Source organism: Papio anubis, chromosome 8, assembly GCF_008728515.1.
Source record: "Papio anubis isolate 15944 chromosome 8, Panubis1.0, whole genome shotgun sequence".
Classification (NCBI taxonomy): Eukaryota; Metazoa; Chordata; class Mammalia; order Primates; family Cercopithecidae; genus Papio; species Papio anubis.
In genome coordinates, this window is record NC_044983.1 from 80984059 (window position 1) to 80999142 (window position 15084).

The following is a 15084-nucleotide window of genomic DNA, read 5'->3' on the forward strand; positions in this document are numbered from 1 at the left end:
GATTATAGAATTTAAAAATTAAAAATTTCTTGCCTTAAGAATGAGTCAATATTTTAATAAAATCTTGTTTTAACCAATAAGAAAAGTTAATAAGAGGAAAAGAACCATTTCTGTAGTTTCTACATGTCTACTGACATGTCAATATAGCTATTATGCTCCCTTTTGAATATTGTTTTATTGCCTTATAAAATTGGAAATCTCCTAACCAGATGAACACATGGAGAAGTTATTTTATTTTGTACGATCTACATGATGATTATACTCCTAAGAGGAAAATAAATACGCTTGTTTGAAAAAAACCAAGGGAGTCAGGGGAATCTCACTCAACTCTGTGGCATAAGAGAAAACTTTTAAATTAAATGATTGGAAAGAGAAAAACAAAGCTAGGGATAAGTTCTGAAACCTTTTTAAAAAATCTTTGCTTTGTGGTTCCTTTAAGTGAGCGGTTCTCAAACATTTCTGTGCATCAGAGGGCTTTGTTAAAACACAGATTGCCCAGCCTCACCTTCAGAGTTTCTGATTCAGTGGGCCTGGAATGGAAGCTGAGAATTTGCATTTCTAGCAAGTCCCAGATGATGCTGATACTGCTGCTCTGAGGACCACACTTAGGGAGTCACTGCTTTAGAAATATTCCTTGTATACCCTTTGTCAGAAATGGCTGAGATTTCCAGAAGCAAGAATAGGAATAAAGGCAAGATGTACACAAGTGATAGATCTGATACTGGGGTTGAGATTATGTATGATATACAATTTTTTAAAAAGTAAGACTATGACTAAGCTGTCTATTACACTACATGTGCTGCGGTAGTATTTTGTATGTTGTATAAAACAAAAGCATTAAATAAAACAAAAGTATTTAAGAATAATAGAAAATTATTTCTATGTATTAAATCTCACTTATTTTTTTCATTGCTTATAAAAGAATATGAACTGTAGAAGTTTCCAGCTAGTTATACATATTAGAAAATAAACAAAAACAAAATATTGAAAGAAGAGAGGACAGAATGTTTACGAATCATTCGTAATCTTAAAATTAAAAAATTAAATTAAATTTAAAATAATAATAATTATTATTATTTTGAGGCAGAGTCTCCCTCTGTTGCCCAGGCTGGAGTGCAGTGGCGCAATCTCGGCTCACCACAAACTCTGCCTCCCAGGTTCAAGTGATTCTCCTGCCTCAGCCTCCTGAGTAGCTAGGACTACAGGCGTGTGCCACCATGCCCAGGTAATTTTTTTGTATTTTTAGTAGAGATGAGGTTTCACCATGTTGGCCAGGCTGATCTTGAACTCCTGACCTCATGATCCACCCTTCTCTGCCTCCCAAGGTGCTGAGATTACAGGTGTGAGCCACCGAGCCTGGCCAAATTTAACATTTAAAAGTTTTACCTGTCTTTAGTTAGGGTACATGATTGCTTTAAAAATACGGAGGTGTTCTTCTCACATTTTCTTTGTGTGAAACAAACATAATATCTTTTTAATGATTGTTTCATTGTGACTGAAGCAGCTGAAATGCACAGTGTGCTCTTTTGAGTTTCCCTATAATTGTTCAAGATTGATTTTTCATTGTTCTTAAACTTTTTTTTTTGGGAAAGAGAAACATGGAAAAAAAAAAAGAAAACTTTAGATAATTATAACCTTATACTATCTTCGGGGCAATGCCTCATTTCTAAGGGAGTTTAAGCACTGTGCATCAGAGCCAGGCGGTTCCGGACTTGTCACTGTCATGCCAGTCTTATAACTTTCCAGCAGGTCCTCCTTCCCAGATTTTCTACTTGAAGCGGTACCAAGTCTCTGGACAGAGCTTCAAGGGAAGGATTTTGGGGTCATGGGTTTTTTCCAGGGAAGCTAGAAAAAAGCTTCCCTTGCAGTTTGAGTTTGAAGGCAGTAGCTCAGTGGCAGATCAGGACACCTAGGAACATTTCCAAGGAAGTAGTCACTTCTCTCCCAGCCTTGAACCCTAATCTCTGGGTTCTTCCCTCTGAGATTCTTCTCCGTCTCAGCTAAACTGTGCATCATAATTTCATGGCTATTTGAGCTATTATTTTTAAATAAGATGTTTACTTTGCGAAAGCTCTTATGTTAGGGAAACCAGAGGTCAGCATTGCAGTTTGTTTACAGATCTGTGAAATGACTTTGCCCTGCTACCCCCTTATTTACATCACATTTCATCTTTCATGCTACCCTCTCTTTTCCAACTTCAGTTTCCTAATGCTCTTGGTTACCCCACTTTGGAGATCACCCCAGCTTGCCTAGGACGCATCTCTCCAACATTCAATGAGTAACCTTGGCTAGTTAACCATCTTGAAACAAATTCATATCAATGCATTAATGACAGAAAATAGCTTAATGTGGTAACTTCTAGTCACATCTTTGCTTTACAGGGTGATTTTAAAGATCTTAAGTAAAGAAATGCATTTTAAACAATGAAATGCCATGGACTAGTAGGGCCAGCAAGAAGGAGATGTTTAGCCAGAGCAGCTTCCCTTGGTCCTTTGTATCATAATAGCTAGTTCATCTTTGGTTGATGCAAAAGTTGTACTTAAGAGAAAGTATGTGAACAGGGTTCTCTTTTAAAAGTATACTGCAAATGACTACCTGAAAGGGAAATGAATGGGAACCCTGGCACTATGGTGGGTCAATCTTGATGTTCTCCATTCATCCCTTATGCCTGTTACCCATGTTAGTCTGTTTCTTATTAATTGGAAATTACTTTTACTTATGATTAAGAAACTGTTATAGTCCTGGACTTGCATGTAAAGGATAGGATTACAATTCAACAAATAGCCAAGTAATATCTGACCAACTAAGTTAAGATCCCTGGAATCTGGTTACATAGGGTTTAATGTGGCTAGCAAACTACTTCCTCTGTAGTGAGAAATAACACGACACCAAACCTTTCGGAATCAGGCCAGGAACCAAAATGGGGGGAAGTTGAATCAGCTGTCTTTGAAGCTGAACCCCGTCATTAAGGGCTAGATGGCACAGCCATAGAATAGGTCAGGACTGTTCTAGAGAACTAGTGATGGTTATATATTAATATCTGTAATTTATAAGCCCATAAGGATTTATGCTTCTTGTATTTTATATGTTTATTTGTACTGGTTTTCCTTCACTTTGACAGTCTCAGTCTATCTCAGATTGGCAGGAAATCAATTGAAGTAAGCTTTGTTCAGACTTCATTCAGACCTCTGGGGATACAAATGGTAGTGACTGGTTATCATGGGAAGAGTGAAATTCAGAGGAAATTGAATCAAAACCCTCTAAACTTTGGCATTTTTTAATAATACTAAAACCTTGGAGTTTTTTAAAAAAAACTTTAAAAATCTTTTAGCTTTGTTCTATCTTATTTTTATTCTTTATAAAGAGATATGGGAACTTTATGATCACCTTGGATGATTTTATTGTAGTTAGAGTGTAAAACATTCTAGCTCATTTCTGTAAATATGCAACTCAGTAACCATGTCTCAGTAGAAATGCTTTTTATTTACAGAGAGTAAATAGAAAGTAATTTCAATTTTCTAAAAATAACAAGTACTCTCAAAATTTATGACAACATGTAGTATAAGTATGTACAGATACACTATTTAAAATTTATGTCTTAGACTTTCTTTTCTCAGCTAATATTCATTTTTATTGACTTTTCTCAGAAATTATTTTAATCAGTCCTGTATTAAAAGATGCACAATTTCAAATTTCTTCTTATCAGGTTAAGACACAAAATAGGCTAAAATATAACTTGCCATTGTTAAGTTTAAATGGATCTTAGAAGTGTTAAGTTTACATTTTCATACTATTCTGGATACTTCTAGGAATTTTAAATTTGATGTCATAATTCTTCTATCGCCTTTGGTTGTCTGCATTTAACATGTGACACAATGTGATATCTGAATGCCTCTCTGAATAGCTCCCAGCTGTAATGACTACTGCCATCTTTGGGATGGATCCACGGATTCTGTATCTATCTTGTGTGCAGGTAGAGGGAGTTTAAAGGAGATTTAAATTACCCTGTCAACTCCAATGACTCTTCATCCCTGGAGTTTGGTTAGCTGAATCTGTGCCTTGGTCCTAGTAATTGGGGGTTCTATCTCCCCTAAGATCTGAACTCATACCACAAATGGTTTCAAGACATGTTTCTTTTCCTAAAGGTAAGCCTCTGGCTCGGTAATGATTCTGGTGCCCTAGGCTTTCTAGGTCTGTTAATCTTAATTCTTTTGGTCATGCATTCCTTTGAAATTATGATAAAAGTTAGGTTTGTTTCCTTTGAAAGTGCACATATTCTCAGGTACGTGTGCATATACACACATGCTCACAATTTTGAATACAGTTTCTGGGCTTTCATGAATCCTAAGGCAACCCCCAAAGAATGGGATCTCTGACTATTTCAGGCTTTAATGCCGTGTGTAGTACACCCAAGCAGAAATCAGCCCAGCTGAGGCAGCATCCTAAATCACATGCCATTGAAGCTGTCTTGCCCTTTGGTGCACCAGAATCTTGTCAACAGTAGTCAGGTAGGATCCACCCAATACAAATATTTGTCTAAAGCAATACCTAGAGAGGTAATATAATTTACAACTTAATGAGAAAAATAAAATCATCTGCTGAGCATGAGTGAAGCTACTTTAGAGAATGAGAACAGTAAAGATTGTACTGTGTTGATAAAGACTTAATTGCACTCAGTGAATTACAGGGCAGCAAGGTTCTGATATTTACTTTCAGTTTCTCTTCACTGAGAAACTTTTGAACTTCTATATGCATTGTGACTAAAAGAATTGTGGCCTGTCTTCTATGGATGAATTTAAGCTCAACCATCAAACATCTATTAAACACCAAGTATATGTCAGTTCCTAAGCTGGGTGTTGTGGACAAAAAAAAAAAAAAAAAAAAGAGTGAGAAGCTCAAAATGTTGTACAGGAGAAAGATGTGTAAGTAAATAATAATGAAAGGGATTGTTACTTTTTAAGTGTAGATTCCATGCTAATGGTTTCACATATATTATTTCACCAAATCTTTAAAACAATCCTAGAGGCATGTTTATTTTTATCCTCATTTTATAAGCCAGGAAACAAAATCATGGATGATGGACCATATGCCATGGTAGAACTAAAGTTCAGACCTGAGCACAGGGAAGACCCAGGTTTTTGGGAGGCCCTTTTTAAAAAAGAATGCACTTTTTACTCATCAGATGGCTACTATGAAACAAAAAGAAAAGCCAACCAGACAAAAATACTGCAGAAAACAAGTGTTGGTGATGATGTGGAGAAATTAGAACCCTTGTGCATTTCTGGTGGGAATGTAAAGAGCTGTCACCATTGTGGAAAGCAGTATGGTGATTCCTCAAAGAATTAAACATAGAACCACCTTACGGTCCAGCATTCCACTTCTGAGTATATATCTGAAAGAAGTGAGAACAGGGGCTGCTACAGATATTTGTACACTTGTGTTCACAGCAGCATTATTCACAATAGTCCAAAGATGGAAACAAACCCAGTGTTTATGGTCAGATGAATGAATAAACAAAATGTGGTACTATGTGTACAGTAGTTTCCCCCTTAACCAAAGCTTTGCTTTCCTCCATTTCAGTTACACATGATCCACCACAGTCCAAAATTATTAAATGGAAGCTTCCAGAAGTAAACAATTAATACATTTTCAATTGCATGCCATTCTGAGTAGTGTGATGACATCTCACAGCATCCCACTCCATCCTTGTGGGGCCGTGAATCTCCCCTCTGCCCATCGTATTGCCTCTGTACACGCCGCCTTCCCTGAGTCACTTAGTACCTTCTCGTTTATCAGATTTGCTGTTGCCATGTTGCAGTGCTTGTGTGTAAGTAAAACCCTTATTTTACTTCATAATGGTCCCAAAGCCCAAGACTTGTGACACTGGTAATTTGGATGTGCCAAAGAGAAGCCACCAGTCCTCCCTTTAAGTGAAAATGTGAAAGCTCTTCACTTAATAAGGAAAGGAAAAAAGTCGTATACTGAGGTTGCTAAGATCTCTGGTAAAATCAAATCTTCTATCCAGGCAATTGTGAAGGAGGAAAAAGAAATTCGTGCTAGTGTTGCTGTTGCAACTGAAACTGTAAAAGTTACAGCTACGGTACATGCTGGGCGTTTAGTTAAGATGGAAAAGGCATTAAATGTGTGGGTGGAAGACATGAATAGAAAACATGTTCTGATAACAACTTGTTGCACGAGAAAGCACTGAGCATCTGCGAAGACTTCAGCAAGCAAGAAATGAGTGACACCAAGCCGCTTACTACAAGTAAGGGCTGGTTACACCGATTCAGGAACACAGAAGGTTAAAAGGCTATGGCTACATCACAATGCTTACATCATTCACCTCCTGTCATCTCATCACAGAGGCATTGCAACATCTCCCATCACAAGAAGAGTGAGTACAGTACAATGTGATATTTTGAGAGAGAGAGAGACTACATTCACATAACTTTTATTATGAAATATTGTGATAGTTGTTCTATTTTATTATTAGTTATTGTTGTTAATCTCTTCCTATTCCTAATTTATAATTTAAACTTTGTCATAGGTGTGTTTATATAAGGAAAAAAACATAGTGTTTATAGAGTTCGGTACTATCCATGGTTTCAGGTATTGTAACGTATCCTCGCAGATAAAGGGGACTACTGTTCATACAAGGAAATATTATTCAGCCTTAAAAAGAAATGATACATGCTACAATATGGATGAAGATTGAAGATACTATGCTAAGTGAAATAAGCCAGATACAAAAGGACAAATACTGTGTGATTCCACTTATATGCGATACCTAGAATAGTCAAATTTATAGAGTTAGAAAATAGAGTAACTGTTGCCAGAGCTCGGGGGAGGAAGGAGTGGCGTGTTATTGTTTAATGAATATGGAGTTTCAGTTTGGAAAGATGAGAAAGTTATGGAGATGAAGCACGATGGGGGTTGCACAGCAATGTCAATGTACTTACTGCCACAGACCTGTATACCTTAAAATGTTTAAAGTAGTAAATTTAATTTCACCACAAAAAGAATACAAAATTAATAATAAAAATTAGTGACTAAAGTGAATATCTATTTAGAACAAGAAAATGATTTATAATAAATCAAATATTTTACAAAGTTAAATATCAAAAATATCACAAAATAAAAAAATTTTATATTCAGCCACTGCCAGACACAATTCTCTAATAGTTTTTATCTATATTTAAATTTCATGATTCCGAATTATCTCTTCATATGACAAAAATTTTATATTATTTTCTGTAGAGAGAATAGAAAGATATTTCAGTCTTATTTCAAGCATGGTTGATTAAAATTTGTGTTTGTTCTTATTAATATTGAGATTCATAAAACTTCACACACATTTGAAGTACTGCTATAGGTTTGTGTCTTAATGCACAGGATTCTTTAATTTTGCACTATTTTCATCAAAAAAATTTTGTAACATATTATGTGGTTTTAATTGTACATAAGACATTATCAGATACATTCCTGAGAGAACCTGTCTTAACTAGGTTTTCTGGTCAAATTCTAAAAAGGAATTCTCTGCTTACAGTTTTACACATTGGATGGTTGAAATTTTTTTCCCTGGATTTGCTCTGCCTCTGTGCATTTCACCATCTGTTTCTCTTCAATAACCTACAAATTTCTGAACCTGGGAGCCATTAAGAAGCACACTTTCACTTTTCGATGTGACTTCTGGCCCTGCATATTTGTTTTGGCATAGTGGGTGCTACCCTGAATGGCTAGCAATAAATTATCAATATACAGAAATGACTGATAACCACATAAATATGTACCACTAAAGCCAAACTAAAATTATTCTCAATTCAACATCCTCCCTTTCGGTCTCAAAAATGCCCGCAGCCTCTCCAACAACACCTGATACAGGAAATATGATGCCGGACAGTTGTAGTAAAATGATAATGGGGTTGACTGATTGTGGTTAAATATCTTTTGCAAATTTTATATAAAACATTTCTTGTGCCCTTCTGGGATCTTGGAAGTAAATCAAGCCAATGAATGGTCTTGTAGCTTAAGCATCATTATTTTTACAATATTGCCACCTCTGCCTAAGTCTATCTCACTCCAACATTTTTGCTTCTCTCCACTGTGCTATTCCACCTTAGATAATTGTAAAACATTAAGATAAGGGCAATGAGAGAAACCTAATTAGACAGTAAGGACACATTAAGGAAAGACACATAAAACAACTTGGAAGGAAGGCTACGGAGGGAAGAACTCACCTATCTCATGCTGGCCTGTCTTGGCATTGCACTGTTTTATTTTATGTATTTTGTTACCCCTTTCAGAAAAGTAACAGCACAGCTCTGCCCAACTAGCACATCTAATGCTGTGTCCCACCCACCTGCCCTACACTGACCAGTGGTGCCATAAAAGTCCTGTTTTTTTCTTTTCTTTTGAAAAAAAAAATTAGAACAAATAGAAAGCTTTGAACAAATGTTGGCATGATAGAAACAAGGAATAAAATACATAGAAACATCCCAAGGGAAGATCTACATGCTCTAAATGAGTTTGTGTCTCTTGGAGAGGAATAAAATCCAGAGCACAGAAGATGTTCAGATAAGATGGATGAAACTCAGAATAACTCGAGGTGCAGTGAAGACTCAGGCAGAACAACTATATCCTGGCACGTGCTATCCCAAATTTCAAAACTAGAATGGTGGATGTAGGTGAGTTATAGATCATGAGCTTGAGGCAAATGTAGGTAATATTCTAAGATACAGTATTCAGTAGATAGTATTAATCATGTAGGGAATAGTCAATAAAATGACAATAGGATTATTGATATTGAACTGGATATAAAACATGTAAAAAGCAAGTTGACTCCAATCAGGCAATAAAGACATTAAATTCAGTCGAGTAGTAAATAATATCCTGTAGAGGGAATTTTACCTATCAAATTACACAATTATAAGCTATAAAAGAAGCCGGGCATGGTGGCTTACGCCTTTAATCCCAGTACTTTGGAAGGTCCAGGCGGCAGATTGCTTGAGGTCAGGAGTTCTGGACCAGCCTGGCCAACATGGTGAAACCTCTTCTCTACTAAAAATACAAAAATTGGCCGGGCATGGTGACGCATACTTGTAATCCCAGCTACTTGGGCATACTTGTAATCCCAGCTACTTGGGAGGCTGGGACACAAGAATTGCTTGAACCGGAAGGCAGAGGTTGTAGTGAGCAGAGATCACGCCACTACACTCCAGCCTGGGTGACAGAGTGAGATTCTGTCTCAAAAAAACAAAAAAGTTGTAAAAGAGGTAACTTTAAAAATTGGGTAAGGAGGCTGGCCGTGGTGGCTGACGCCTGTAATCCCAGCACTTTGGGAGGCTGAGGCGGGCAGATAGATCATCAGAGGTCAAGAGATCGAGACCATCCTGGCCAACATGGTGAAACCCTGTCTCTACTAAAAATACAAAAACTAGCCGAGTGTGGTGGCACACACCTGTAGTCCCAGCTACTCGGGAGACCGAGGCAGGAGAATCGCTTGAACCCAGGAGGCAGAGGTTGCAGTGAGCCGAGATCGTGCCACTGCACTCCAGCCTGGCTACAGAGTGAGACACTGTCTCAAAAATAAATAAATAAATAAATAAATAAATAAATAAATAAATAAAACTAGGTAAGGGTACACATGATATACCGGACTGCATGAACTGGTGTGAGTTTGGAAAGCTCTGTTACCTCACGGAGATGTCCAGCAGATTGACTTTTGTGTTGTGTGGTCCCTGAGCATGTGTGGTACCTAATTAGGTCCCTGCCCCTCTCTCAAATTCTTTAACTGACACTTCAACCCTGGACTTGATTCTCTGATACAGTATCCTTGGACCAGTCAGATCATACATCTATCTATTCTCTTTATTTGCATAAGCGGCTTTAAAATACTGGGAGAAGAAAGAAATAACTATAAGAATGTTGAAGTTAGTCAAATCCACAATATTAACATATTTGTATTAACTTTAGAAATTTAATTATTTAATCATTGGGATAACCTATGATAGATTGTTAAATTGTTTGAAGCATTTGATAGAAACTGATATATTAGAAAATCAGTTATATGAACCGTATAATTTTAATTTTAAAGTACAAGAGCATTTTCTTCAGTCTATATGCAGTGTTTGAATGTTTAAGAGAACATGACTTACTACTGCATACATTTGATTTATTACTTTTACTGGAATTGCTTTAATTATTAGAACCCCCTCCCTCCTTTTTTAAACTTGCAAGATGTATAAAAGATACTAATGTGTCAGGCATTTGAAATGTTTGAGAGATTCAGGTAGATTAAATTTGTAATTGATATAATATATGATATTTAAAAGAACTTAATTAACCGAATCTATCAATTGCATTAATTGTTTAGGGTAATTAACCTCAAATTGAAGATTAGTCATGGAATAAGTTCAAATGGTAATTTATATTGGCCGGGCGCAGTGGCTCATGCCTGTAATCCCAGCCCTATGGGAGGCTGAGGAGGACAGATCACCTGAGGTCAGGAGTTCGAGACTAGCCTCGCAAACATAGTGAAACCCCCTCTCTACTAAAAATACAATAATTAGCCAGGTGTGGTGGCACATGCCTGTAATCCCAGCTACTCGGGAGGCTGAGGCAGGAGAATCACTTGAACCCAGGAAGCAGAGGTTGTAGTTAGCAGAGATGGTGCCACTGCACTCTAGTATAGGCGGCCAAGTGAGACTCTGTCTCAAAAAAAAAAAAAAAAAAAAAAAAGAGAGGCTAGAATATTATATTATCCTTTTCAAATTTCCAGATTTCCAGAGATCTGCTTGATAAATACAGAAGGTTTAGAAAAACTATAAGGGTTTTTTAAACTTTGCAGCTTTCATTCATTGAATAGTAATTAAGATGTAGGTAGGACTGTATTTTATAAGATTTAAAAATTCTTTCAGCAGTCAGACAAAACACTTCAATGCTTAGCCAGATGAAAGGCAGAAGTCTTTGTTACTTACACTTCCGAATGAGAGAAGGCTGCCACAGAGGACCACGCAAGGAGTTGCACCTGAGGACTGGATACCACAAGCTGGAGGGGGAAAGGGCACCTTATGTATAGCAAAAAGGGTGGGGCTAGCTAGGTTGAAAAATTTTGAAAATTTGCACAATTTTGGCGGGCTTTGGGGCATGGGCGCTGTCCTTAATTGTCTGATGTCTGGCCCTGTGGTGATTAGAGTGGGTACATAGTGGCCCCAGAGTGTGAGAACCTGATAAGGGAAGTGGTTGGGGTGTGGATTTAATCGGCTGCTCAAGAAAGGAAACTGACCAGCCTCTAGCCGAGGCCTCAAAACTAGGTCAAGACAGCACCATAATCAATAAAAATACCATATGTCAAATATATTTAGTCACTGATTCCTTTCTATCTTGATGTTGATTTTGAACTCAATTATTTGGGGTATTTGAGTGGCCTGAACAGTAGAGGAGACTTCTACAGAATAGGGCCTAAGTTGCACTAAACAGCATGGAAAACATTGTATTATGACAGTAACAAGGAAGAAACCAAGTAGAAATGTGACAAGTCCCAGAAGGCTGACTTGTAACCAGGCTCCCATTTGTTTGGTGTTGGCTAGGAGAATACATTAGTCTTGGCAAGGGCCTTTAGTCATATTTTGACTGAATTTCAGAGTGCGTTAAACATGTAAGGCATGTTTTCTTTAGGATGATGGTTTTGTGATCCAGGCTTTCTGTTAGTGACCTCTTGATTGGTGGTGTTAACCCACCTACAACTAGAAGCTCTAATAATGTTACAAGCATCTCTTTGACTAGTTAATATATAATCAAGGACAAATTTACTGTCAAAAAATATTTTTGCCAAAGCTCCCCAGTCTAGCAGGACTAATATTTGCTGTAATTTAGAAATATGATATACTAGAGTTTTGGACATTTGTAGGGTAGCATCAATTATTTTTGACTGTTGGACTAAAGCAATGCTCCTTGTGGCCATCGCAGTGAGTCCTAGAGCAGGAGTGAGCCCAGTATTATAGGTACGAATGTGGCACATCAATGACGTTTGGCTGGATGGGGAAAGAATAATTAACATTTATATAAATAGGAATGCCAAGAGAGGCCAGAATGCATCTCGTGGCTTCCAGTTTCAGGGTAATGGAAGGGCAAAGTAGAGGGGATAAGCACCTTTGCTGGTTGGGACACAATATAGTTTTGTGGCATTACCTTTAGACTGGAAAACTGTACCTTGATTTAGGTAAAGGGAAATTACTAAAGAATGGGACTGGAGGAAGACAGTGGCTTTTGTTGGGCATATGGTGAGAGTATGCAGTTGTTCATTGGGTAGCCCACCTGTGGTACGTATTGACAAAACACGAGTGCAGTTGCCACTTGCCATGAGAGGGCACCCCAATACAGGAGAAGAGGCCGTTTGGAAGTGGTTTTAATTTCTCAATATTTTTCATCTCTGGAGCAATTATCAGTTGGGTAAATGTGTGGTGTAGGATATGTGGAAGCAGGCTGATGAGTTACGGATAGTCACTGCAGAAGAGTCTACTTCAGTCAAATGCGTGTGTATTTTGGATGCCCGTATAAATATCAGAGAAACTGGGGCAGTGGATTTGAATTTTACTCATGTAGTCTTTTAGAGGGCAAGAGGAGAAGATGCTGTTAGGACAGAAGAGATGGGGGTGGGAGTAGGGATACTGACAATGAAAAAGGGAAGGGAAAGATGATGGAAGGGAGTGAATGGTTTGACAGTGGGAGACCAGCAGATGCTCCTTTTACTCCTAGGAGAGCACACAGGGTGGATACTTCAGTTAGATTACCCTTTAGGCAGGAGAAGTGGATGGGATTAGCAGGAACCTGAATCTTAGAAGCATTAAGGAGGCACTGGACTTGGTCTCATAAGGGCTTAGCCTGGTATAGAGTGGAATTACAATCAAAGGGAGCAGAACTTACAGTTTTATAGGTGTCTGTAAAGTCTGAAAAGTCCTTCCAGTTTTGTGGGTCTCGCTTTTTAAAACAGAAGTCAGCAGTGTAACTAGCCACTGGAAAACCAAGAGCCTCTGGTCTCCTATGAATGGCAAGACATTCCATGTGCCAATGTAGTTGGCACTGCCCATAGTTCGTTGGGAGGCAGGGGGCGTGCTATCTTTAATGGCGTGGTCTTGAGCTAGGGTGGTGTGGGACTAGGGTATCCTTCCCACATGGATACCCACTAGGGTTGATGTGGGTCATATTTTTGTGGCTCTATGGTGTTATAATGAGGCTGAGTCATTCGTAGAATTTGAATACAATGTTGGGTCCTGGGAGCTTGATTTGCTTGTCTTTTAAGTCAAAGACTTTGTGGGTGCACCGCTAGCAAAGATGCTGGCATCCAGGATTCTGCTATAATTGGACCAAAGTGCCAGAATCTGAATGGTACAATCAAAGTCTCAATTAAAGGCAGCTAAATGTCCCTACAAAGGACAGGATCTTGTTCTTTTTTACGGTAGCATAGTATTCCATGGTGTATATGTACCACATTTTCTCTATCCAGTCTGTCATTGATGGGCATTTGGGTTGATTCCATGTCTCTGTTATTGTGAATAGTGCTGCAATGAACATACATATGCATGTATCTTTATAATAGAATGATTTATATCCTTTTAGGTACATACCCAGTAATGAGATTGCTGTGTCAAATGCTATTTCTGGTTCTAGGTCTTTAATGAATCACTACAATGTCTTCCACAATGGTGGAACTAATTTACATTCTCACCAACAGTGTAAAAGCACTCCTATTTCTCCATAGCCTTGCCGGCATCTGTTCTTTCTTGACTTTTTAATAATCACCATTCTGACAGGTGTGAGATCATATCTCATTGTGGTTTTAATGTGCATTTCTGTAATGATCAGTGATGTTGAGCTGTTTTCACATGTTTCTTGGCCACATAAATGTCTTCTTTTGAGAAGTGTTTGTTAATGGCATTTGCCCACTTTTTAATGGGGTTGTTCATTTTTTTTTTGTCTTATAAATTTGTTTTAGTTCCTTGAAGATTCTGGATATTAGACCTTTGTCAGATAGATAGATTGCAAAAATTTTCTCCCACTCTGTAGGTTGCCTGTTTGCTCTAATGATAGTTCCTTTTGCTGTGCAGAAGCTCTTTAGTTTAATTAGATCCCATTTGTCAACTTTTGCTTTTGTTGTAATTGCTTTTGACATTTTTGTCATGAAATCTTTGCCTATGCCTATGTCATGAATGGTATTGCCTGGATTTTCTTCTAGGGTTTTTTTTTGTTTTTTGTTTGTTTGTTTGTTTGTTTTTTACTTTTGGGTTTTGCATTTAAGTCTTTAATCCATCTTGAGTTAATTTTTGTGTAAGATGTGAGGAAGGGGTTCAGTTTCAATTTTCTGCATATGGCTAGCCAGTTCTCCCAGCAACACTTACTAAATCAGGAATCCTTTCCCCATTACTTGTTTTTGTCAGATTTGTCAAAGATCAGATGGCTATAGATGTGCAGTCTTATTTCTGAGATCTCTATTCTATTCCATTGGTCTGTGTCTGTTTTTGTACCAGTACCATGCTGTTTTGGTTACTGTAAACTGGTAGTATAGTTTGAAGTAGGGTAATGTAATGCCTCCAGCTTTGTTCTTTTTGCTTAGGATTGTCTTGGCTATATGGGCTCCTTTTTGGTTCCACATTAATTTTAAAGTAGTTTTTTTCTAGTTCTGTGAAGAAAGTCAATGGTAGCTTGATGGGAATAGCATTAAATCTATAAATTACTTTGGGTCTTTCGGCCATTTTCATGATATTGATTCTTCCTATCCATGAGCATGGAATGTTTTTCCATTTGTTTGTGTCCTCTCTGGTTTCATTGAGCAGTGGTTTTTAGTTCTTCTTGAAGAGGTCCTTCACTTTCCTTGTTAGTTGTATTCCTAGGTATTTTATTCTCTTTGCAGCAATTGTGAATGGGAGTTCATTCATGATTTGACTCTCTGCTTGTCTGCCATTGGTGTATAGGAATGCTTGTGATTTTTGCACATTGGTTTTGTATCCTGGAGCTCAAAGTCATTATCCTCAGCAAACTAATACAGGAACAGAAAACCAAACACCTCATGTTCTCACTTATAAGTGG

General features: G+C 37.7%; 1 protein-coding gene across 1 annotated transcript in view; it reads right to left on the bottom strand.

The window, feature by feature from the left end:
• The window catches only part of CA1 (carbonic anhydrase 1), a 51745-nt gene extending 40677 nt beyond the window's left edge, over window positions 1–11068 (bottom strand). The window contains exon 1 of the mRNA XM_009213267.4: window positions 10977–11068. The gene's annotated coding sequence lies outside the window, so the exon portion shown is untranslated. The remainder of the gene's footprint in view (window positions 1–10976) is intronic.
• Between the last annotated feature and the right edge of the window lie 4016 nt (window positions 11069–15084).